At 35.2% G+C, this 26,123-nt stretch overlaps 1 protein-coding gene across 1 annotated transcript in view; it reads left to right on the top strand.

The window, feature by feature from the left end:
- Positions 1–26,123, top strand: part of TRDN (triadin) — a 379,865-nt gene that overhangs the window by 181,321 nt on the left and 172,421 nt on the right. The gene's annotated exons all lie outside the window — the stretch shown is intronic.

The following is a 26,123-nucleotide window of genomic DNA, read 5'->3' as shown; positions in this document are numbered from 1 at the left end:
TGCTTTAGAGAATGAATATATATATATATATATATATATTTTATTTTACTTAATCAGATTTAGAAATAAGACTATATTTGTCAATTCAGCAGTTGGTTGCCAGAAAACATTATGGTACTATAATTTAAAAATTTTATGACTAAAAGCAGGGTGACTCTCATTTATTTTATTTTATAAATAAAGAAGAAAATAAAACCCAAATGATTCTTTTAAATTTATTCTGAGTTTAAACTTGCCTTTCTTTTTGACTTGCAATTTGAAAAGATGGCATTTTATAGCTGCAGTATAAAATTAACTACATGTTTATCTCTCGAAACTATTAATAAACATGGTGAGTCAGCCCAAGACAAATTGGAGATAATACAATATCCCATAATGCTGTTACATTTATTAGCTTCACTAGTTATTGTAGTTAGAAAGAACTCACTCTCCTTTCTATTACATGGTAATTCATAATTAATTCCTGTTACACCTTTTTGCTATTTTTTTCCTAACAGCCCCTTGAAAATACATATCCTCTCTATTATAAATTGCAGTATCTATTAGAAATCTAGGAGGTTTTAAAACTTATGATAATTGTCATTATTGTGATAAACAGAGGATAATTAGAGGAATTTGTAATCTAGAACTTAGCCTTAGGTGGTTAAGCCCTAAAGGCATCAAATGCTTCCTTCATTAGGTCTAAGTTTTGTTACTTTGTACAATTTTGTTCAACTATTTTATCTTAAATGACTCCTTGTAAAATTGTGAACAATACTGATGTGCCATTAGAATCTTCATGTGAAGATCCTGAATACTTCACCAATTGTTTTTAAAAATATTTGGAATGCCCACTACTTTGTGGGTAACATATTAGGTCTTTGATTCATCATGATGAATTCAATTCAAACTAGTTATTTAAAAAAAAAGGATTTATTATGTTACCTTGCTTGGGAATCCATGGGGAGGGATAAAAGTTATTATCACGGCTTCCTTTTTTGATCTCTCTTTTCCCATCTCTCATCAACTTATTTCTTACCTACACTCTCATGTAATCTCTCTATACCCTGTAGCAAGATTACTTTTGTTGCTCCTGAGAGGCTACATAGATTAGGTGGGAGAGGATGAAGAAAAGTCCAGGTAAAGCATGGAGAGAGAGCAGCCTGGGGAAGAGTGGGAGATGAAATTTGAAGCTAGGTCCTGATCTATAGGTGGCTGACCATGATGACCTTTGAGGGCACGCCTAGTTAATTTATACTTCATTTGGCTGATAGTGGGGGCTATTGAAAGTGTAAATGCAAAAGATTGACATGATCATTTATATGTTTAAAAATATTAACCCTCCAATATTTTGTCAGTGGACAAAGAACAAGAGTAACACTTGTTAGAAAGTTATTTTAATAAATATTGTAGAGTTCAAATCTATTAAAATACTGCTGGTGAGAGGTAAGGAGGACCTGATCCAACATGGTGTATTTGGAAGAGATAACCAATCAAAACTTTATGGAAGAAATTAACACAGTTTATGGATCAGAGCGAGGATCAGAGTGAGAGCGAGGTTAGTGTTTATTTAAATGGGTTTTTCACAGAGAAATTCCCCCCAAAATTTTGAGATCTTTGTTGTTTCCTCATTTTTTAACTAGAAGAATGTTGTTAATAGATGCAAAAGTATCAGAGGAAAATGGATTTCTTCCTGTCATGATGACTTTTAGTAACACACTTGTTTTCGTGTTAGCGTTTAAGATGGCTGGTTAAAGTGAGGCTAACGAATGTGTTGGGGCAAAGAATATCCCCCTTCCCATTTTTTTTTAACCAACAATTAAAGTTTTGTTTCATTAATTTTTAATGTTTTTTCTTTGTTAATCTGGTTGTCTCTAGGTTAAAAGGAGTCAAAAAGTAAGAGAGACCATATCTGTTTTGTTCAACACTGAACGTCTAGCACCTAGAATAATGCCAGTATAAAGCAGATGCTGAGTATGTTCTGTGAATAAATAAAGGAAGCATCTTCCATCAAAGGAGAAGCATTTTCAATTTTATTGCCTTTAAAAAGGATTTGCCTCCTGTCAGTGAAGTTTCCACATTCACTTTGTCTTTCTCTGTTCACTTTTGTTCACTGTGGTCATGTGGAGAAAAGCTAAATATTGTATTCCCAGTCTCTTCTGCTGTATGTGGAGTCTTAATTAGCTTTTCAAACACATTGCAGATAAAACCTATTAATCTTCTGACCTTCACTGAATTCAAAAGTTTTTGTGTTAATTGTTTTGAGATAATAATAGACAGTTTTGCTGTTAGAAAAGTCATGGCATCTCTTCCAAGAAAACAGTAGAACCAGGAAAAGGACTTAAAAGAATGCTTGTGTCTGGGCTGCCATCCTTGGCCATTATTACATGACAGAAGAGAGTCACTTCTAAACTTTATGGAAACCACGTGTTTTCTTACAACTATAATATTAGTCTTTAAAAAATGAATTCTATCCAAAGGCAGCAAAGATAAAAATTAGGTCACTTGAGATGGTTGTCATTTTATATACTTAAGCCAAAGGGGAAAGATCTAACATTAATTGTCTACCTGTTATATTCCCAGCACTTTGCTTGTTTTATCTCCTGAAAATTTCAGGATTCCCCTTCAAATGAGATTTGATCATTCATGTCAACATTCATTTCTGCTTACAATGTTTCCATCACTCAGGCGCTGAAGATAAACTGATGAAATCACCACCCACATTTCACAGATGAGCAAACAGGATCACATATTCACTTGTTTTCAAGAATAGAAGTTCCTACTGCTTATATGAAAATGAATCATTATTTGAACTCTGTTCTCTCTGATTCCAAACCCAGGGTCAAAGCTTCAGCGATCAGCAGCAGCTTGAAGGCAGGGGGAGCTTCAGATTATCCAAGGTCAAGGTGACATACATATCAGTTGGCATCTGTTGTACTGGTATAATCATTAATCACACGCTCTTTCATTTTCACAGATATCCAGTATAGACATTTGCATCCCAGCTTTGAAATTATTGTTTCCCAGAGATGTAGCTATGATGTTGAACATCATACTCTATCAGCTCCTCAGACATTATGATTCGGTTGGCTTCCCATGGGGCCCATGAAGATCTGCATTTTAAAATGGTCCCGTGCTGGCAGGTGTATTAGTCGGCTAGGGCTGCCATAACAAAATACAATAAAATGGATGGCTTTAACAACAGAAATTTATTTCTCCTGCTTCTGGAGGCTATAATTTGCAAGATCAAGGTGCCCAGCAAGGTAGGTTTCATTCTGGGGCTCCTTTTGGCTTTAGGCAGCCACAATCTCTCTCTATGTGCTCACACGTCCTTTCTTTGGTGTGCGCCCAGGGAGAGAGAAAGCTTTCTGGTGTCTCTTCTTATAAGAGCACTAATCCTGTCAGACCAGGCCCCACTTTTACGACCTCATGTAATGCTCACAAAGGCCCCATCTCCAAATACCAGCACATGGAGGGTTAGGGGTTCAACATATGAATTTGGGGTAAAGAAAACACTCATTAAGGTTTATAAAGGAAGTAGCCAGGAGCACTGAAACAGAATCCTGTGCTGGGAGTCAGAAGCCTGAATGCAAGGTCTAATCCCACCTCTAGCCACATGACCTGGAGCAAGTGTCTCATCATTCCAGGCTTTGGCTTTTCCTTGATAAACTGAGATCTTGGAGTAGCACCAGAGGCTGTCTGTTGAGGTTGGGGATCAGGTGGGAGGAAGGAGTTCCTTGGGAGAGGAGACTGTCAAAGTACATGAGATTCCAGGAGGCTCTCCCATGGGAGTTGGATACGTGTGAGGAGGCGGTGATCACTGCCCTTAGGGTGCCAACGTTGGTGATGGGAGAATGCCCGTCACCGTAGCTAATGATGGAACAGGGGGGAAAGGTTGGAAACTTGGGTAAATGATCCTTACTTTCTCTTTCTGAATTTAAACATCTTTTTAAAAACTTTATGATTGGATTTAGCAACTTCTTGATGAACTAACTTGTCTGTCTGCTGCTTAGTTTAACTACACACACACACACACAATCTGTGAAACAACAGCTGAGGACGTATTTGATGATGTGAGCACAAACTGGTTTTTTTAGTCTCTTTCCTACTGAGTTGCTGGAGGACAATAGTGTGAACATCCACCCTTCCTTGCCAGCTGGCTTGTATTCCTACACCAGGGAAATAACTGTCACACTTACCCTGCCCATTATGACAAGCTGCCTCTGGTCGAAATTATTACAGCATGTCCTTATTAGTGTCTGAATCCTGCTTCCATTTGTGCATTACACCTACCCCGTCCTGGATGAGTAATTTTACTTGTGAGAGCCAAATAAGCAAAATGTAGAATTAGCCTTGGACAAAAATAGCTGCTGTTACGAACGTGATTTAAGGGATGAAATGGTTCAGATCATCATCTCTGGTGTCTTTGCTTAACAAAGGCAGCTAGGAGGGGTTATTGGTCTCAGAGGTGGAATGTTACTGTGACTCCGTTGGAAGGAAAGTGCTCGTTTGGCTACTTCTTCTTTGTCCACAGGACAAGTACCGTACTAGGAGAAACCAGAGAGGTGGTACGTGCAATAGGCAGTTGGCCCTTGAAGGTGTTAGGGTAGTATTTTTCTTTTTGACCCTTGCCAGCTGTCTTTTAGCATAGGTTGAATGTGCTTTGCTTTTGACATTGTGCATTTAAATGCCAGCCCCTGCAATTTACAGTACTAAAGGGCAAAGATACATGGGGGAATGAGGAAAAAAATTCTTCTGTCTTCTCATTGGTTGACCTTTTTGGTTCTGCTTTATATAGACATTAAAGGAGCCTCTATGACCATATTTCCAATTGCAAAACAATACAAAAATAACTCCCCATACAGCGTTATTTATATACATTTCTCCTAGCCTTCATGCATTAGAATATAAAGAATACTTGCATCCCTGAGCCTGAACATCAAAAGCCAATGTTATCTCAGTTAGTTGAAAGTAAAATCTTATAGCATTCTATGATTTTGGTGATAGGGTCAGAAAACATTAATATCCAAAGAAATATGTAATAATAAAATGTTAATTTTGTATATAGGAGTTCAGGCCAACACTATTTGAGTTTGAAAGGTGTGCTTAACATCCTTACCTCATTAATTTAGAAAATTAATTTTATTATTTTTTAAAGATTTATTTATTTATTTTAGAGATTGAGAGAGAAAGAGAGAGAGAGTGAGCACATGGGGGAGAGGCAGAGGGAGAGGGAGAGAATCTCCAACAGATTCCCCTCTGAGTGTGGAGCCCAGTGTGGGTTTCAATCTCACACCCCCAAGATCATGGTCTGAGCCAAAATCAAGAGTTGGACGCTTAGCCAACTGAGCCACCCAGGCATCCCTAGAAAATTTTAAATTATCATATATCATAATAGATCTTATGAAACAAGTATAAGAAGAAATGTAAGACGGAGAATATGAATCTGCATTCTCGGCAAAGGATTTAGGGATTTCCTGCTTCTTCCTAGATGTCTTTCATTTATTCATTCACTTATTCATTCATTTGCTTATGTGAATGCTTACTCTTACCATGAGAGTCACCCTTCTTGATGCTAAGAATAATGGTAAAAAGACCAAGTCCTTGCCTTTATAGAACTTCACAATCTCATAAAGGAAACAGATAATAAAGGGAATGTAACATGATATCTGGGAGTGACAAGTGCTCTGAGGAATTATGAGGGTAAGGGAGTAGAGAGTAAGAAAGCTGCTGTTTTCCACAGGGCAGTCTGGGAAGGCCTCTCTGTGTCGCTATCTGAGCAGAGATTGGAACGAAGTGAGGGAGTGAGCTGTGCACACCTCAGTAGAAAGAGTTCCGTGTAAAGGAAAAAGGAAATGTGAATGCCCCAAAGATCAAGGGTCAGAGAAAGAAGCTGCGTGGCTGGAACAGCATGAGCAAGGTCAGAGTGGTAAGAAGCGTGGTCACATGGAGTTGTGGAGATCTGCATTATAAAGGGTTTTATCCCAAATCAGAAGGGGAGCTTTCTGAGAACGGATGAGTTTAAGCAATTACAAAAGTAGGAAAAAATTAGAAGGAATGGTATAAATATTCCTCATGTCCTCTGTGGGTTAGAAAAGCTGTTTAAATTGCCTCTTGCGCTGTCCCCTCACCTCTAGTGGCATTGCTGTCCCTGAATTTCGCATATAAAAATCTCTTCAGAAAAGGAAAAGGCTAGTGCCATCTGATGGCCACACTTGAGAATATCATTCTCTGTCTTCGAGTATTTGCAAAAATGAAAGCATTTAGGCCTAAGGGTACTAAAGCTTTCAGCGATACTCATTGCCCTAGGTGAGTTTATGTCTTGAGTACATACAGAACAAGAGTGAATTTTAGAACTCGGCTAAAAATGTGGCAGATGCTATTCTGTGCTTTGAGCAATCTTTTAGTTTAGTCCAACAAATAGTTATTTTTGTCTGTATCTGTAATTCCATTCATGTAGTGAGTATTAGATAAATTCTCATTCAGTTGAAATGAATCTAATGGTGAAATGGGGCTTCACCATTTCCTGACAGTCTGGATTTCGTCATCCTTGAAAAAGAGATTGACCTGTGGCACTATTGGTTATATCCTTAATTGTAGGAAGTCCGTTCATGATTCATCAGTGGTTTGTGACACATTTGCTATCATAATAGACCAGCACATCTTCAAAGTCAATAAGATTTAAAACAACTTTGTGTGGAAAAGAATGCTTGCTGGGACATATATTCACTTGCCAGCTGGCTATATCAAACATCGCGCATTGTTGAGTGCTTTCCTTACAAAGCCCTACTTATTCTTACACAATTTACGTTTTTTTCAGGCTGTGAAGTCATCAATGCAATCTCACCAGAAAGAATTAATGCCTCTCCTTGAGTGCTTTAGTCACTCCTAAGTAACTTTGAGTCATAGTACTAATAATCAGTATTTTCTGGTGCTTCACCAAGTTACTATATCAGATATACTCCCAATTAGAGTGGTGCCCATAATTTGAGGGTTTGATGTGAGAAAGTACAGGTATATATAGATCTCTGCACTTGAAGCATTTTTGAGAATCTCTTCAGGAGCGAATAAGGATGATGTGTTCAAGCTTTGGCTCAGCAAACTGTTCCCTTCGTCAGTCAGCAGTTTTACTCCCAAGACTCACTAGTTAGGAGCCTGGAATGCTTATGTGATTACCATTACTTCTCCCATTGCCCTCAGCACTGAGAATTTGTTGAGCACTATGTGATAAAACCCTTTAAATGATGTTTTCACAGAATCTCATTGCACAGGTTCTAAACATTTTAAAGACTTATTTTTTTAAATCCAGTTTCACCATTAAATATTATTTATTATCTTTTGATTTCTTATATTGCTTTTTTAAAATCCTATTTTCAACCTAATGTGATTTTTCATTGCCAACCCCTACCTCTCCATCAAGTAAATACACAGTGCAATGCTTGAACAAAGAGAATTATTGAATGTTTTAGACAATTTTTTGCATTCCAACCTACTGGAAGCTGTCAAATTTTAAATTAGGTAATTGCTAATGCCCCAGTTGTTTTCTTTATTTATTTCTTCTTATGAGTTTCTTACATTATGTGAATTCTTATTTTTCTGATATATTTTTTAAAAAATTGATATTATTTAATTTAATTTAAACTTCTAACATCTTTATTACAAAATATCCATTCATGAAAATTATTAAAAGCTACATGTTAGAGTTTTGTAAGCTTTTGGCTGAACCCTTCACATAACCTTTGGTAAAGACATATAATTAGTAATGATCAGTTATCTTGTTTAAAGAATATTGAGACCAAGAGAGATGTTTACAACTTCACCAGAAAGCTATGGCAAAATGACTGGAAGATTCTGAAACACCCCCCCAAAATGTGACATTTCTTAAATTAGTTGACCTATTAACACCTACCCAATTAAACTTTCCATGTTGATAGAAATGTTCCATGTCTGTACTGTTGAAAATTGTAGCTACTAGCTACCCGTGCCTAATAACATTTGAAATAGGACCAGTTCTATTGAGAAGCTGAATTCCTATTTTTATTTAGTTTTATATTTGAAAAGCCAGATGCGGCCAGTGAGGCCATATTGACCAGCACAGCCTCGTCTTTAAATTCACTATGCCCTTTCTTTGCCTCCCACCCCACCTCCTCATTAATCTGAGATTGTAGACACAGAATATAAATTGTAGTTTTAGTTAACACGGAAGTCAGTTAGGGTTCCTGTACTTCCTAAGAGCTGGGTAAATTTCCACAGTGTGCTGCTAATCTGGCTTTTTGGGAGAAAACTATAGCACTGAGTTAGCATTTGTTCATTTCCATGGTGTGAATAACCCCACCATGGCCAATACGAAGCTATCAATGTGAAATCAATCAGCTGGAGAAATTTCTGAAAATATAAGCGGGCTCTCATAAGCTGCTACAAACTGGATCTAATGTACCTATATGCCCTATGAAAATCCAAAGCCTGCCCTCATTTTCTTCAAAGCACCAGAGCTGCACATGCTCAAGCTCACCTCTGGCTGTGAGCCCTGCTCGTACTTAATTTGTTCAGTTAGTTGGCTGGCTTCTTAATCCTCCTCATGCTGTCCAGCACTTTTCTTTCATTTCTGCAAAATCCATTCACAGAAACTATGTATGTGAAGCGTTGAAATTTTAAAAGGAGCTTATGGATAGTAGGGTGCGTGTCTGTGTGATGAGGCAGAGATCACTGCATAACATTAGTAACAAATACAGATTAAATGTCGACTACCTGCTGTTTGATGTCCTTTGGACAGTCTCCACTGCCCTTTCTCAGGTAGCCTCCAACCACCTGTCATCTCTCTGACTCTCCTCCTTTCTGCCTCCCTCACTTGTCCTCACTCACCTCTTCACTTTTGGATGGCCCCCAGAATTCCCAAAGTCCTCACTAAGTCATGAAAAGTAATTCCATTCCCTCATCTCTACTCTTAGATGCTCCTATTAATATTCCAACTCATCAAGCTATGTGAAGGGCTCTTTACTTACTGGGATCAACCTATGTTATAAAGCATTTATTCATAAATTCAACGATATTTATTGAATACCAACTATGTGCCAGGCACTCTTCTGGTTTGAATATCAAATTTGGCCTTCTGCTACATTAGAATGGAGTGCAACAGTTGTCAAAATGTCTAGCACAGTGCTGAAATATGTTAGCAGCCAATAGATATCATTTTATTACATTGTTAAAGCAAAATTTAGAAACAATAAGGGAAAGGAATAAAGCATGTAAACTTCAGAAGGATTAAGCCTTTTCCTTTCTTTAATTCATCTAGTCCTTTTAATTATACATCCTATTCCCCCCAAAGCTACCTTTTTTGTTATGATATTTATGACCGTCAGATATGTATAAACAATGCTATAACCCACTCTCATTTTAGCAAAATTATGCATAAATAACTGTAGTTTTAATTAGTGCAAACATATCTTTCCATTGACCTGTGTTTAATTGTTATTGTCACTGTAATAAATTCCCTAGCTGCATATTGTTGGTACACAGTAAATATGTGTAGCATATTCTGGTTTCAATGAAGGAGAAACTATAATAAGTAGAAAATACAGTAAGTGTTGTAGTTCTGCTTAATAATGTATTCTGGCTCATTTTGTTTCTCTGTTGATCATTCTTTTAATTTTCTGTGTAAAATTATTTGGTAATTTTGGCAAGTACATGAGCGATATTTTTATAGCCCTGATGCTAGCTGCTGTGGCAGAAGAAGGAACACCTTGTGTCATGTGTTACTGCATACGCTTGGGCATAGAGACATGTCTTACCAAGTCTCTCTCACAGCTGCTGTCTGCTCTGGGTCTTCACCGCTTCTGGTCTAGTCCAGGCCACCGTCACTTCTAGTCTGGAATGCTGCTTTATTCTTCTCAGCTGGTCTTCCACAGTCTGTAATTCACGGAAGCACGTGCTCTGCACTACGGTCTCACTGACCGCCCATCCGAATATTTCACTGTTTACTTACACTTGTCGAAGCTTTGTCTAAGTACTTTGTCTTTAGGATGAACTCCGAATGTGAGGGTTTCAGTGCCTTTCTTGATCTGTCTCTAGCTTCATCTCTTGATAACCGCTTTCCTACACAGAATTATATCCAGTCAATTAAGTCATCCCATTTTCTCATGCTTTCGGGTCTTTCAGAAGCTTCTTTCTTTGTTCGAACCCTTATCGTCACCTCTCCATCTGTTCGTTTTTGAATAACTTCTATTCACATGGAAACATCTAGGTCTTATTTTTATAAAATCTCATCCCTCCTGCATGTCTGGGTAGGTAGATCCTCCCTCACCCCCAACCCCGGCCCCATGAGTTCCCATAATAAAGTATTCATCCCCTGTAATGGCATGTAGCCCACATACTGGGTATTTAATTCTCTCACTAGATCTGAGCTTTGTTTTTCTTTTCTTTTTTTTTTTTTTTTTAAACCACCTCTCTGTTTTAACTGCCAGAGCTAGGCACAATGCAAAGTGAATATTATGCCTTTGTTCAAAATTAAGGTGAATTCAATACTGTCCATACCCAGAATTTGTTTCTCTGCTGGTATTCAAAAGAGATTGTGAAGAAAGCATACATTTGCAAGTGCCTATTATGTTCAAAGTATTGTGCTCGGTACTTTACATATGTCACCTCATTTAATCTTCACTGCAATCTGAGCCTTTGAAAACCTAAGCATGCTCAAGGGTATAAAATAGTAAATGGCAAAGCTGGGATTCAAAGCTTGACCTTTTTGAGTACAATATTTATGTTCTTTTTACCAATCCACATTGCTTTTGAGGGTCTCTGAAAGCTGAATTGCTGGCGACTATCCATCTTGTTGACCGAATAGAAGAATATATGTTAGAGAGCCTTGTAAACTGAAAATATTCAACACGGGTACAGGTGATGATAGGTACTCAATACCCATCTACTGACCGAATCACCAAGTGACTGGATAGTATTATTATTGTAATTAGTGTCAGAGAAAAGCAAGGAATATATATTCTTCGCATTCTTAGGAGGAACATCACCTAATGTATGTTCCTTATTAATCCATATTATATCAAAGAGGAGTTCTATCATCAAATATGTTTAGGAAACAATGAGTTAACAGATTGTTTCACTACTATAGAGTTTCTGTCTGAAACATGTTAAATCGTGTTGTAATCCTAGAAAGGTAACTTCTTATATACAGCACTTCTCAGAGTTCTTGGAACCTTGAGTTCTCTTTGTGGAGAAGAGTATCTGTTGGACTAGAGTGGCATGGATCCTACTTTAAAGTGTTATAAATCACATGTAGAACCATTTTACTTGGGGTGCCAGGGTGGTGCCTCAGGTTAATCCGACTCTTGGTTTCAGCTCAGGTCTGATCTCAGGGGTGTGAGAATGAGCCCGCATCAGGCTCCATGCTCAGTGTGGAGTTTACTTGAGATTCTCTCTCCCATTCATGCTCTCTCTCTCTAAAATAAATAAATAAATCTTAAAAAAATCATTTTATTCACCAGAGACGATTACTTTTTTTTTATTATATCACTCTTAAAAAATGCATTCTGCATGTAAATGCAAACAAGGAGTGTGGATGGCTATTTCTGAAATTGTAAAGTATAGAAATTAATTTACATATGTGGGTTGCAAAATAACTCATCTTAATATTGTTACTCTTCTAAGACACAGAAATCAGAGTTTTCCACTTTATAATAGAGGATATAAAATATGACTTCTTATTCAAGTGATTATTTACTATTATTCATACTGAGATGCTTCAATTATACTCAGAGACTTGGGTGATTGAATATTGTACATGTGAGGTTGTGATGAACAAAATAAATAACACTGAGCAAACGGGTATTAAATACTATCTGCAAGGTCCTATTCTAAGCATTTTCAATGTATTAACGTACGTATTAACAAAGTGAAACCAAGTATCATTGTTAACGTAATTTTTTTTATTGAGGTATAATTGACATATAACATTATATTAGTTTCAGGTGTACAACATGATTTGATATTTGCAGATATTATGAAATGAACACCACAATAAGTCTAATTACCATCTGTCACCATACAAAGTTACAAAAAATAGGTTTTTTTTCCTTGTGATGAGAATTTCAGGATTTACTCTTTGCCACTTCCCAGTATGCAATGCAATATTATAGACTGTAGTTACCATACTGTATATTACATCCCTATGAATTATTTTGTAGTTAGAAGTTTATACCTATTGATCCCCTTCACCTACTCCCAAACCCCTTCGCCCTGACAACCACTGTTTATTCTCTGTATCTATAAGTTTTTGTTTCGTTTTGTTTTCTTTCTTCATTTGTTTTGTTTTTTAGATTCCACATAGAGGAAAATCATATGATGTTTTTCTCTTGTCTGACTTACTTCACTTAGCAAAATACTCTAAAGATCCATCCAAGGTGTCATAAATGGCAAGTTTCCATTCTTCTTTAAGACTGAGTACCATTTCATTGTGTATGTGTATGTTTGTGTGTGTGTACACACACACACACACACACACAAGTTTATATCTATACACATTCATCCATTGAGGAGCACTTAGGTTATTTCCATATTATGGCTATTGTAAATAAAAGCTGCAGTGAACATAGGGACACATATATCTTTTAAAATTAGTGTTATGTATTATTTATTTTATTTTCTTTAGGGACTCAGAAGTGGAATTTCTGGATCATATGGTAGTTCTATTTTTAACCTTTTGAAGAAACTCCATACTGTTTTCCATAGTGGCTGCACTGATTTACATTCCTATTAACAGTGCGTGAGAGTCTACTTTTCTCTATCTTTGCCAGCACTTGTTATTTCTCATCTTTTTGATAATAGCCATTCTGAAATATGTAAGGTAATAGCTCATTGTGGTTTGGATTTGCATTTCCCTGAGGATCAGTGATGTTGAGCATCTTTTCATGTGCCTTCTGGTTATCTGTATATCTTCTTTGGAAAAATGTTCAGATCCTCTGTCCATTGTTTAATTGGGATTGTTTGGTTTTTTGCTATTGAGTTGTATGAGTTCTTCATATGTTTTGGATATTAACCCCTTATTGGATAAATGATTTGCAAAATTTTCTGCTATTGAAGAGGTTGCCTTTTCATTTTGTTGATCATTTACATTGCCATGCAGAAAGTTTTTAGTTTGATGTTGTCCCACTGAATTTATTAGTTCTAACAGTTTTAGGGTGGAGTCTTTAGGGTTTTCTATATGAAAAATCATGTTGTCCTCAAGTGAAGATGGATTTATTTCTTCTTTTTTCAATTTGAATGCCTCTTATTTCTTTTTGTTGCCTAAGTGTTCTGGTTAGGACTTCTAACACTGAACTGACTAAAAGAAGCAAGAGTGGGCTTCCTTGTCTTGTTCCTGATCTTAGAAGAATAGCTTTCAGCTTTTCACCACTGAGTATTGTATTAGTTGTGAACTTGACATATATGGCATTTATTATGTTGAAATATGTTACCTCTATACTCACTTTGTTGAGATTTCTTTTAATCATAAATGGATGTTGAACTTTATCAAATACTTTTTCTGAATCAATTGAGATGATCATATGATTTTTTTAAAAGATTTATGTATTTATTTGAGAAAAAGAGAGCACAGGGGGAGGGGCTGAGGGAGAGGGAGACTCTCAAGCAGACTCCCCACCGAGTGCAGAGCCTGAAGTGGGGCTCGATCTCATGACCCTGAGATCAAGACCTGGGCCAAAACCAAGAGTCCGGAGCTCAGCTGATTGAGCCACACAGTCTCCCAGAGATGAACATATGGTTTTTATCCTTCTTTTTAATGTGGTGTATCATGTCAACTGATTTGCAAATTTTGAACAATCCTTACATCTCTGAAATAAATCCCACTTGATCATGATTTTTGATTCTTTCCATTTATTGTTGAATTAAGTTCACAAATAGTTTGTTGACGATTTTTGCATCGATATTCACCAGAAGTATTGTAATTTTTTTTCCCCTGTGGTGGTGGTGTCTAATTTTGGTATCAGGACAATGCTCCTCATAGAAGGACTTTGGAAGCATTCTCTCTTCTTCAGATTTTTTGGAAGAGTTTGAGAAAAATTATTTTTAAACAGTCTTTGAGTGTTTGGTAGATTTCATCAGCGCAGCTGTCTGATCCTGGGCTCTTGTTTGCTGGGAGTATTTTGATCATTGATTCAGTCTCCTTAGGAGTTGTCTGTCTATTCTGATTTTCTATTCCTTCATGATTCAGTCTTTGATGATTGTATGTTCCCAGGAATTTACTCATTTATTCTAGGTTGTCCAACTCAATGGTATGTAATTGTTCATGGTACGTTCTTATGATCCTTTGTATTACTGTGGTATCAGTTGTAATTTGCCCTCTTCTATTTCTGATTCTATTCATTTGAGCCCTCTCTTCTTTTCTTGCTGAGACTAGCTAAAGGTTTGTCAATTTTGTTTATCTTTTTTAGGCCCTGCTCTTAGTTTCATTAATCTTTTCCACCATCTTTTTAGTCACTATTTCATTTATTTCTGCTCTGATTTTTGTTATTTGTTAGTAACTTTGGGTTTTGTGTGTTCTTTTTTCTAATTCCTTTAGGTGAAAAATTATTTATTTGAGATGTTTTTGTTTGTTTGGTTTTTGAGGTAGACCTATATTGCTATAAACTTGCCTTTTATAACTGCTTTTGCTACATCCCATATATTTTGGTAATTTTGTATTTCTATATATACTTGTCCCAAGGTATATTTAATTTCACTGATTTTTTTTGTTGACCCATTGGTTGTTCTGTGGCATACTGTTTAATCTTCATGTATTTGTGATTTTTCCAGTTTTCTGCTTGTAATTGATTTCTAGGTTTACACTGTTGTGGTTGGAGAAGATGCTTGGTAGGATTTCAATCTTTTTGAATTTATTGAGACTTGTTTTGTGGTCTATCATGTAATCTATGTTGGAAAATATTCCATGTGCACTTGGGAAGAATGTGTACTCTGCTATTTTGGGATGGAATGTTCTCTATACAGCTAATAAATCCATGTGGTCTAATGTGTCATTTATGACTGATATTTCCTTATTAATTTTCTATCTGGATGTAAGTGGGGGCATTAAATTCTCCTACTATTATTGTATTGCTGTCAGTTTCTCCTTTTAGGTTTTTAATAATACTTGCTTCATATATTTAAGTGCTCCTATGTTGGTTGCATAAATATTTACAAATGTTATATCTTCTTCCTGGATTGACCCCTTTATCATCATATAATGTCCTTCTTTACCTTTTATTACAGTCTTTGTTTTAGAGTCTATTTTGTCTCATATAAGTATAGCTACTCTAGCTTTCTTTTGGCTTCCAATTGCATAGAATATTTTTTTCCATCCCTTCACTTTTAGTCTGTGTATGTCTCTAGGTATGAAGTAATTCTCTTGTAGGCAGCATATAAATGAGGCTTTTTTGTTTTTTATACATTCAGTTATTTTGTTCCTTTTGATTGGAAAATTCAGTCTGTTTACTCCAAGTAGTTATTGATAGGCTTGTATTTATTCCCATTTTGTTAATTGTTTTCTAGTTTTGTAATTTCTCTCTGTTCCTTTCTTCTCTTGTGGCTTGATGACTTTCTTAACGTTCGTTATGTTCAGATTCCTTTCTCATTATCTTTTGTGTGTATACATGGGTTTTCACTTGAGGCTCAGAGAGAATATATATATATATATATATATATATATATATATATATATATATACAACAATTTATTTTCAGGCAATATAGTAGTTTATAATTGAACACATTCTAAAATTTAACATTTTAATACCCCCACCATGTTTTGTTTTTGTTGTCACATTTTATATCTTTTTATTTTGTATATCTCTTAACTAATTACTATAGTTATAGTTATTTTTACTACTTCTGTCTTTTAATCTTCATGCCAGCTGCATAAATGATTAATCCACTACTTTACTATACATTTACCTTTACCAGTGAGATTTATACTTTCTTATGTTTTCTTGTCACTAATTAGTGTCCTTTTCTTGAGCTTAAATAAGTCCCTTGCACATTGTTTGTAAGGCTGGTTTGGTGGGGGTAAACTCTTAAGGGAGAAGCTCTGGATCTGAGAGATCCTGCCCGGTTGTGGGACCCTGCTCAGGGGTGGGGTTTTTGGTGAGACTGCATCTCTGCATCTCCTACCTGTCTCAGGTGACCCTTTTATCCTTTGTTGTGGAGAGATGTCCAGCTGGTTTTCTGGTCTTTTTCAGAGGAAATTGTTCCATATGTAGATTTGTACTGTAGATTTGTTGTGTCTGTGGGAGGGGGTAAGTTCAGGATCTTCGCATACCACCATCTTGGCCTGCGCCTGTGGGCTCACTATAGGTGCATTTAAAACATAGGAGTAGGACTTTAAAGCACAGGAAGAGAATAAACAAGTGGCCCAAATGGTCAGTTATTGAAATCAATCTAGAACTCTAAAATAAAGGAATCTTGAGGGGCAAAAGATGGGTGGCAAGGTGTTTATTTGAAGTATTTATCTTTAAATGGAATGCCTTTTTGAAATGGATACATAAATTATTTCACTTGATCTTTGTTATAACCCTATCAGATAAGCAGCCAGGCCTGGACTAAATCACAGGTGTTCTGATTACTGGTCCAGCATCTTTCCAAGTTTTATCACCTCTTTTCAAAAATAATGTCATTTTTTCCTACAGCTTTGAACTAAAAATTTTAATGTAAAGTTTGAAACTTTATTTTATGTATTATTATGTATTTTATTTTAGGTGTATATACAATGAAGAGAAAATATAATTTCTAAAAAGTTTCCAATAAATTATTTTGTTAGCCATATATAAACATAGGCAAATCTTTTAACACAAATGATTCTGGCTTTAAAAAAATTTAAAAAAAAACAACAATATTAACAGCTTCTTTCTGTAGAACAAATTTATAGAAAATCCCATATTGTTTGACTTAAACAAGAAGAAATTGCATTATTTCACATAAGAAGTCCAAAATAGAAGTGTTCCAAGGCTTTCCTTTAACTACTTATCTCATTTGCCATAGAAATAGTACTAATAAAATTATATTAATTATAAATAAAAACAATGATATTGATATAAGAGAAAGATATTTACCCCAAAGAACTTTAACTATTTAAAATATCAACCTCTATTAAAATATTCAAATTATGGCAACATGTATCTTAGCCAAAAATAGAAGAAGAATATCTAGCTCTACTCTTTTTTTAGTTAACTAAGGATTTATAATTCATTTACTTTTATTGAATTTGATCATTTTTATATGAATTTGATCTTGAATTATTTCTAGAATTTTAAAAAAATTATTTAAATTCTAGAATGCATTTTAGTAATTTTGGAATTGTATCATTTAAAGAATTTTTTTAGTCTAGATTTTGTTGTATGTGAAAATATTGTCAGAATAGTCAAACGAATTAATTTGGTGTAATAAAATCATTCATGTGATTTACATTCAGTGTTATAAACCACTTTCCCAGCTAAAAGAAACTTGCCAGGCTCAAACACAGAAACACAATCTTTAAGAGTCTCTCTTGAGATCTAACAGTGAGGAAATATCTGAAAACAGAGCATGAGTTTCTCTTGTGTATTGATAAGAACAATGGTAACTTTGAATTCAATAAATGACAAATAATAAAGAAATGCATGAAGAACATAGCATGCTATGCACACAAATTGCGACCTACAATTGGGACGATTTTAAAATTAAGATCTTACAGAAGCAAGCAGTTTAGATATGAAACAGATCTGAAGGTACTAATACATACATTTGATATTTGTAGAATTTAAAGTGTGGCATGCCCAATCTCATTCAAGCGGTCATTGGCATTCTTTCTTAAAAATTAAATTATGTATTGTTTTGGGATGGTAGTTAACCCCTATATCTGCAAATACTCCTAAAGTTAAAAATCTGTGTATTCCTTTACATGCAAAATATAATATGAAAAAGACACAATCCACCAAATAACATGCATTTGTTTCACTGACATGAAAATTTTATACTAAAAATTTTAGTATTAGAATTACATAGTTAATGTGATACTCTATAATCATCTTTGGTGTGCAAAACTAAAATTTAAATATTCTACATAGGAATATGTAATATAACTGACAGCAATTGGAAAAAATACAAAATGGTTCATAGAAAGGTATTTGATACTAATGATTGAAAATGGTAAATATGTCTCAATTCTGGATCAAAGAAATTGGAGCCTGGGGTCAAAATCTATTAATACTACTACAAATATTACTACTGCTATTATTAATACGACATGTTCTCCTGCCCTGGGTGAACACATTTCTGTTGTTTTCCTTCAACACACTAAAAAATGGACAGTAGTATGTCATTGTTAATCCTAGGGTAAGGTTTTTTTCGGTGACTCTTGGGAGAAACAAACCAAGTTTTAGTTACTGAGAAGAGCCTCATATATCCTTACATAAAATATAGTACTTTTCAATTTCCTTTTCTAGTTTATCTCATAGAAAATTGAGAAGAGTTCTTCTTTAAAAAAAGAAAATTTGGATTTGTAAGGTTAATATTTAATGAGTTTGGGAAATCTTAAAAAAATTAATTTGTCTAATATATAATTTAAATATAGAAAACTGACAATGAAAGATCTATTTTTATAGTCCAAATGAGGAATTTCTAAACTTTCTAAATTTATAGATAATAGTACATTTTCAAATTTATTGATATATTTGAAATACAACATACATCATACTTAGAAGTGTATAGTTGTTTTTCACTACAAAAATAAATTTTAAATTAATGGTATATTACTTTTTATATATAACTAAATAATCAAAATAAATCACAAAAATAACATATTTTAAATAAGATATGTTAATATCAAAACTGATTTATTATAAGATGTACAATAAATAGTTTTTCATGCTTTTATCATTTTAAGTTGACAAGAAGTGATTTATAGATGTAACAATTTCTAGATTTTGGCCAACAATTAAGATGGCAATCATTATTTTAGTCTGTATTTAGACATTATTCTTTTCCTTGATGAATTTACATTACATGTTCCATTAAGAAAATCAAACTTCTATATAAATAGTACATAATTTATATTTGTATATCTTAATGAATGAGATATCAGAGAAATAGTCTTAAATACTTATTTATGTGAGAAACCAAATATAGACATTAGGTAGTCACAGCAGACAAATGGTTTACTCAGGACTCCTCGGTGATTCAGATGGTTAAACATCTGCCTTCGGCCCAGGTCATGATCCCAGGGTCCTGGCATAGAGTCCTACTCCTTGGGGAGCCTGCTTCTCCCTCTGCCTCTCTGTCTCTCATGAATAAATAAATAAGATCTTTAAAAAAATGCTTTACTCAATCAAAGCAAATATTATATTTAATAGTATGAAAGGGCACTTATGACACATAACCATATTCTATATGGACTTAAGAAACTCCTGGGCATTATATTCAAGGTTCTGAAAAATCATATATTCTGCTATACAAACATTTTTTAAAAATTCAATATTATGAATGAATCTTCACTGGGAAGGTGAAAACTTTGGTTTGGGGTTGTTGCTGAGCTGCATTTTCTGCATACTCAGATAGAAAGAAAGAGAATGATGATATTTCTCCTTTATCTTAAATCAAGTTAGAGAGCTTCAGAAAACTTGGTATGTATCCCCTAAAATGGGGACTGGGGGGAGGCAGATACATGCATTAGTACCTGTCTCACACCTGGAAAAGTCTAAAGTGAGAAATTGTCTTTGAGTGATCCATAGCAGCAAAGTAAAGATGGTAGTAATGGGAGCAGGTTGAGGAAGCTGAGGGGTTCTTTAGCACCTAGCTAGAAGAGGCCTCTCACCACAATGAAACAACAGTCAGATTGCTCCAGTGGAAGGATTTCAAGGAATCCAAAATAGTGCCATAGGAGAGGTGGAATCCATTAGTTTGGGGCATCTGACATGGACAAGTGGCACCATACTCAAGTTACACTTGAGCCAATCAAGTAAGATTGTGTCCTTTATCCCTGTTTCCTCCTCTTTGCTCCTACCCTGAAGGGGAGACGGGGAGGGTGGAGGACAGAGTGAGGAAAAAGGACAGGAATCCCACATCATCCTTCCCACTTTCAGCCTTCCAAGCCCAGGGCAAGCTCAAGCTGACTGCGGTACAATTTTTAATTGGGATAAAAGTTGGGAGCTTTGATATTACACCAAATTTGGATGTTTTAAATGTTTAGGAAAAGAGACCACTGTTTTGTTATCTGAACATGACCAGGAAAGCTATAGGGTCTTTTCCTAATTTTCATCGAAGAGATGGGGAAAAGTAAATCTAGAGAATGAATTTTCAGTAGTTATTGAAAGAACAAAGTTTCTTTCTGCGTACAGCCATATGAATACAGTATGCTTTGGTAACTCCTGACACAGAACAGAGCTGGCCCTTATTAGTGTTCATCTACTTTTCTCTTTATCTTCACATCCAACCACTCTTTCCCATCCAACCTCAAATTCTATCATTTCCTGGAAACTTCCTGTTCCCCAAAGTGCAAGTGTTATCTTCCTCCTTTGAGCCTTCATAGTACTTCACCAGGACTTTTCTTAAGGCATCTATCCCTTCCGTGCTTGCTTTTGTTCACAATGTTTCTATCTCTCCCCCTAATCTACGCATGCCACGAGGATAGAATTTCTATAAGTATCGTTGTTCTTCCTTCATGTCACTCCCTCCATATGGATATACACAGTACATTCTCTCTCTGTCTCTCTGAATGATAAATTAAAACAATAAAACTATCAAATAAAAATGTGTGCTGTTTCAAAGGCTAAAAGAACATGGGGAGAAGCATGGTAAAATATTAAATTTTGGGGGAAATGAATCTTAAGGAAGATAAAAGTAAGACTGTTTCCTTTTGTAATTGTTTCATTCAAAATTCTTTTAGAACTTAAAAATTATAACAATATAAGAAACACTTATAATAAAATTTTCACAAAGACCTCACCACCAAAAATCAGACAGGAAGTGGCAACATCATATCACATCAGGGTTCAGAATATCAGCCCTAGAGACACATGGTCTAGGTTGAAATCCCATTCCAACCAATTGGTAGTTGTGTGACATTGGCAAATAATTCAATGGCTCTCTTCCTCAGTTTCCTCATCCTTAAAATATATTAATGGGGTGATCCACATGGGGCATAGGAAGATTCTGAACCTACTTCTACCACACACACATTGAATCTACAGTTATATATGGAACAATTCTCTCTGAAAAATACCTGAAAACTGGCCTAACAGCTCCTTCACAACAGACTATAAAAGGACCACATTGAAATGGATAGAAGAGGCAGAGATGTGGTCTCACCAAAAACCCACCACAATCGGAGGGAATCTCACAAATGTGGAGTTTCTCCCTGAAAAGTGAGGGGTTTGTGCTCACATAAGGCACCTCAACCCTCTGATGGTATCCTCATCAGAGAGAAAATCGATAGGACTTACATCCAGGAGACCAAAAGACTGTTGAGAACTGAGATAATACTCTTCAAGAGTTTGAGTGCAGACACATTTAGTACAAAAGCAGCACTTTGAAAAGTGTTTTCACTATATATGAAGAAGATTCGCTTTGGGAAGGAAACAAACGTCGAGATCCAAGAAACCTAGAGAGTTCCAAGTAAGATGAACCCAAAGAGATCCACACCAAGAATCATTCCAATTAAAATGACAAAAGTTAAAGAGAGAATCTTAAAAGCAGCAAGTCAAAAAACAACTTGTTATGAACAAGGGAATTCCCATAAGACTCTATCGGCAAATTTTTCAACAGAAACTTTGCAGACTAGAGGAATGGTACGATACAGTCAAAGGAAATAAAGAAATCACATGATAGTTAAATCTTACTGGTAAAGGTAAATATATAGTAAACATAGTAGATTAATCACTTGCAAAGATAGCATGAAGATTAAAAGACAAAAATAGTACAACTAACTATACAATATTTAGTTAAAAGAAACACAAATTAAAAATATGTAAAATGTGGAAACAAAAGCATAAAATGAGGGAGTAAAAAGTTAGAGTTTTGGAAGGAGTTCAGACTTAAAAACAGACAAATGAAAAGATGTTCAACATCAACAATCATCAGGGAAATGCAAATCAAAGCAAAGAGATTTCACCTCACACTTGTTAGACTAGCTATTATCAAAAAGACAGGATTAACAAGTCTTGATTGGGATGTAGAGAAAAGGGAACCCTTGTGTACTATTTTTTAAAAAAGAGTGTGCTTGCAAAACCCTATGGTTAATGGATTTTTTTATTGAGATATAATTGATGTATAACATTATATTAGTTTCAGGAGTACAACATGATGATTTGATATTTGTATACAGTGTAAAGTGAGCATGACAGTAAGTCTAGTGACCAGCCATCACCATACAAAATTACAAAAAAAGTTTTTTTTTTCTTGTGATGAGAACTTGTAGGATTCACTCTCTTCACACCCCTCAAGTATGTAATGCGATATTGTTGACGATAGTCACCATGCTGTACATTACATCCCCATAACTTATTTTGTAGTTTGAAGCCTGCACCCCTTGACCCCCTTCACCTGTTGCTCCAACCCCTAATACCCCTCCCATCTAGCAACCAGTATTCCACTCTCAGTATCAATGAATTTTGTTTTGTTTTTTCATTTTGTTCTTTTTTTTTGATTCCACATATAAATGAAATCATGCAGTATTTGTCTTTTTCTGTCTACTTATTTAACTGAGCATAATTTCCTCAAGGTCCATCCAGGGTGACACCAATAAAAGCAAGAACCTCAGACCTGCCTGCTCACTCTCTCCCTCTCTCGTTCTCTCTCTCTCCCTTGCAACATCACTTTGTGGCCCCGGATAGGCCGTGTAATTTCCAGATCTTCCAAATAACAAACGGTTTTTGTTTTTTTTTTCCCGAGTTCCCTGATGGTTGTTGTTAAGGGTGTCTTGCCATCATAATAAGAACCACAAGGGCCAGTCTAGTCACAACACTGGTTATTGATAGGCTGAAACTGACATAAAAAAAAAGTAGGCTTTCTTTTGTCTGTGTCCCAATTCATGCTCACAAATGTTGCCAGGGGCTACCTCGATAACAAAAGAAATTGTTTCTCTCTTTTCTTAATTCTGAGGTTTATTTCCTTCTTTTTAAAATATCCTCTTTCTTTGACCTTGTTGAAACCAACATTATTTGTCTTGTTCTTTTACCTTATTACTAAAATTTTTCTCAATGGAAAAGCAACTTGAGGGGCTCCCGGGTGGCTCAGTCGGTTGGGCATCTGCTTTTGGCCCAAGTCATGATCCCAGGGTCCTGGGATCAAGCTGTGTTGGGCTCCCTGCTCAGCGGGGTATCTGCTTCTCCCTCTGCCCCTGCTTGTGCCCTCCCTCTCTTTCTCTCTCTCAAATAAATAAGTAAATAAAATCTTCAAAAAAATAAGAAGGAAGAAAGAGCGAGCACATGCCATTTCCTGAGATTTCAAAGTGAATTATTTTGACCATAATTTACATTTAAACAATTTTTAAATTTTTATTTTCACTTCTCACTAACACCAACCAGATTCTTCTGCCCTAGCCAGATTGATCCATTATCCCACTTTACACCTTTCTTTCCCTCACCCCTTCTGTTGCTCTATACTCTAGTTCTCCTTCAAGGCTTATCTATATCCTGCCTCCTTAAAAATTGTCAGTACTGAAACTCACATTACTATACCCTTTATTTAGCATTTTTCACGATGTGCTCCTAAGGAGTGGAACTAGTTCTTATATTTAGGTGTCGTGGTGCTTTGTTCACAATAAGCGCACATGCAATAAATACTGAAGAAAGGCTGAGTGATGGGCCTCAGTAATTATTTGGAGAAATATTGTCTTGTTTAATACCAAATTGGGTGTTGTTCATTCCCTATACTCTGTTCAACCTGAGAATAAAATTTAGCAGAAAGTGTTTGCTTATAAATACACCGCTGAATTCTTCCTCAGATTGCTTTATTTAGGACACTCTGTTAAGGATTCCTTCTTTTTGGAAATCATTCTAACTTATCAGTGTAATAAATCTGCATTTTATAAACCTTGCTATTTTTACAAGAAACTTAGATTTTCTTTGAAGCTGATTATAACATCTTCAGATTTTGACATCTGCAGTACTGTAGAGAGAAAAAAAAGACTCAATGAGTCTGAGCAATTTTATGAAGATAATTGCTACCCATTTGGTTTACAATTTTCAGGTATATAACAATGATTTTTCAAACACCTTGTCTCCTAATCATTATTCATTTATTCATGCAAAAACATTTACTGAATGCGTTCTCAGTGCCAAGAACTCTGTTAGAGACTGACGATACAAATAGGAATAAAACAGTCTTTGCTCTCAGTTTTTTCCTTCACTATCCTTACTATTTTATTTTTTTGTAGGGTTACATTCACACTTACAATTCTGTTTGTTTCTATAACATTTCCAAATTGGGTAATTAGATAAAAAGGGTGTGCATTTCTTATTTTCTAGAAAAGTGAAAAAGAGTATGATAATATTCACAGACGCTGTTTACTAATGTTAGACCAATAGCGACTGGTATTTTTGAAAGGCTGAAATAAGATCGTTCTGTTCTATGATATCATTTAATAAGGAAACCACGCCCCATTCTATGTGTAAGCTGTGAGTTATAGGATCTACCAATAGTACCTAACTTAATTTTTAAGACTGAAATTTTAACTGGAAACTGTGGCTGAACAATCAAATTCTGTTTTCATTTTGCGTGTGTGTATGTCTGTGTGTGTATAATAAAGTAGCTTATATTCTCAATAAACTCTTTATTCTCAAGTAAACTCCTGACTTTCTTTAAAAATTTTTTTGTTTTGTTTTATTTTGCATAAGGAATCAAAAGCAATCCTTGCTAAAGAAATAAATAATTTATAATGGGAGAGCAATAATTTTCTAAACTGTAACATTTATTTCAACGAAAGCATCAAATAGCTACTTGAGACTTTTTTTTTAAAGATTTTATTTATTTATTTGACAGAGAGAGAGAGAGAGCACAAGCATGGGGAGAGGAAGAAGCAGGCTCCCCACTGAGCAGGGAACCTAATATAGGGCTGGATCCCAGGACCCTGGGATCATGACCTGAGCCAAAGGCAGATGCTTAACCAACTGAGCCACCTAGGCACCCTAGCTACTTGAGTCTTAAATGTACTAGGAAGTGTATGTTTCTCCTAAGAGAATTGGTCCAGGTTGGTGGTCAGAATGCTTGTTTTTAAAATATTAACAAACAAATAATTATTTAATAGTAAAGGAGGACTCCCAATGGAAGCCTCAATAATAAAAAGAAACACATAATAAAAAAAATTTGCTATCAAAACATAATATAGGTAACATTTTCAAATACTCTTACTGGTGTTCATAGTCATTGATTTTAGAAAGTTGCTGTAGAAGGTAGAAAGGGTTACCTCTGCTTTAGGCAGATCTATGTGGGACTCCTCTAAGACAGGTGTCTCTCTATCGGGCATCTCCAAGATTGCAACCTCCTATCTTCCCACGATGATATTGCATTTTGTTGTTTTACTAGCTGTAGGGCAGGAAGTTTTTTCCTAACCTAATGGAGTCAGCCCTCTCCTTAGCATGCCTCTGTATATACACATATATATACACACACATCTATAGACACATTTATGTATATACATATATATAGACACATTTATTTTCCCATAGAAGGCCAAATGATCTGTGTCTCATTTATAATGTTTATTTATTTTTTTAAAAAAGTTTCCTTCTTTTAGTCATTTAAATAAATTGATACCTTGGTCTTCAACTCTAAATTTTAAACTCCCTTCTTACCACATTCTATCCAGACAACCAGGCAGTGCCATGAGTGGGGAATGTACATTTTTCTAACAATGAATATTCTGACTGAAATTCAAGATTTTTTCCCTATGCTTAATTCTCTCCAAATAATATAAGGAAAAACTGATTCCATGTGTAGAAACTATAAATAGATGTTGACTTACATTTAATGAAAACATCAAAGTTCTTTTTTTTTCAAATTAAGAACTGCTTAGAATGGTTTTGATTGAAATGATGGTATGTTTTCTTAAAGATTAAAAATCAAGGGAATATTTTAGCAGACATGAAATAATCATTTTTACTTCTGAATTAAACTCTATAATGCTAAGATATTAAGTTA

The sequence above is a fragment of the Ailuropoda melanoleuca genome, chromosome 10 (assembly GCF_002007445.2).
Source record: "Ailuropoda melanoleuca isolate Jingjing chromosome 10, ASM200744v2, whole genome shotgun sequence".
NCBI lineage: Eukaryota > Metazoa > Chordata > Mammalia > Carnivora > Ursidae > Ailuropoda > Ailuropoda melanoleuca.
Note: the sequence above shows the minus strand (reverse complement) of the source record. Positions and strands in the feature narration are given on the sequence as shown.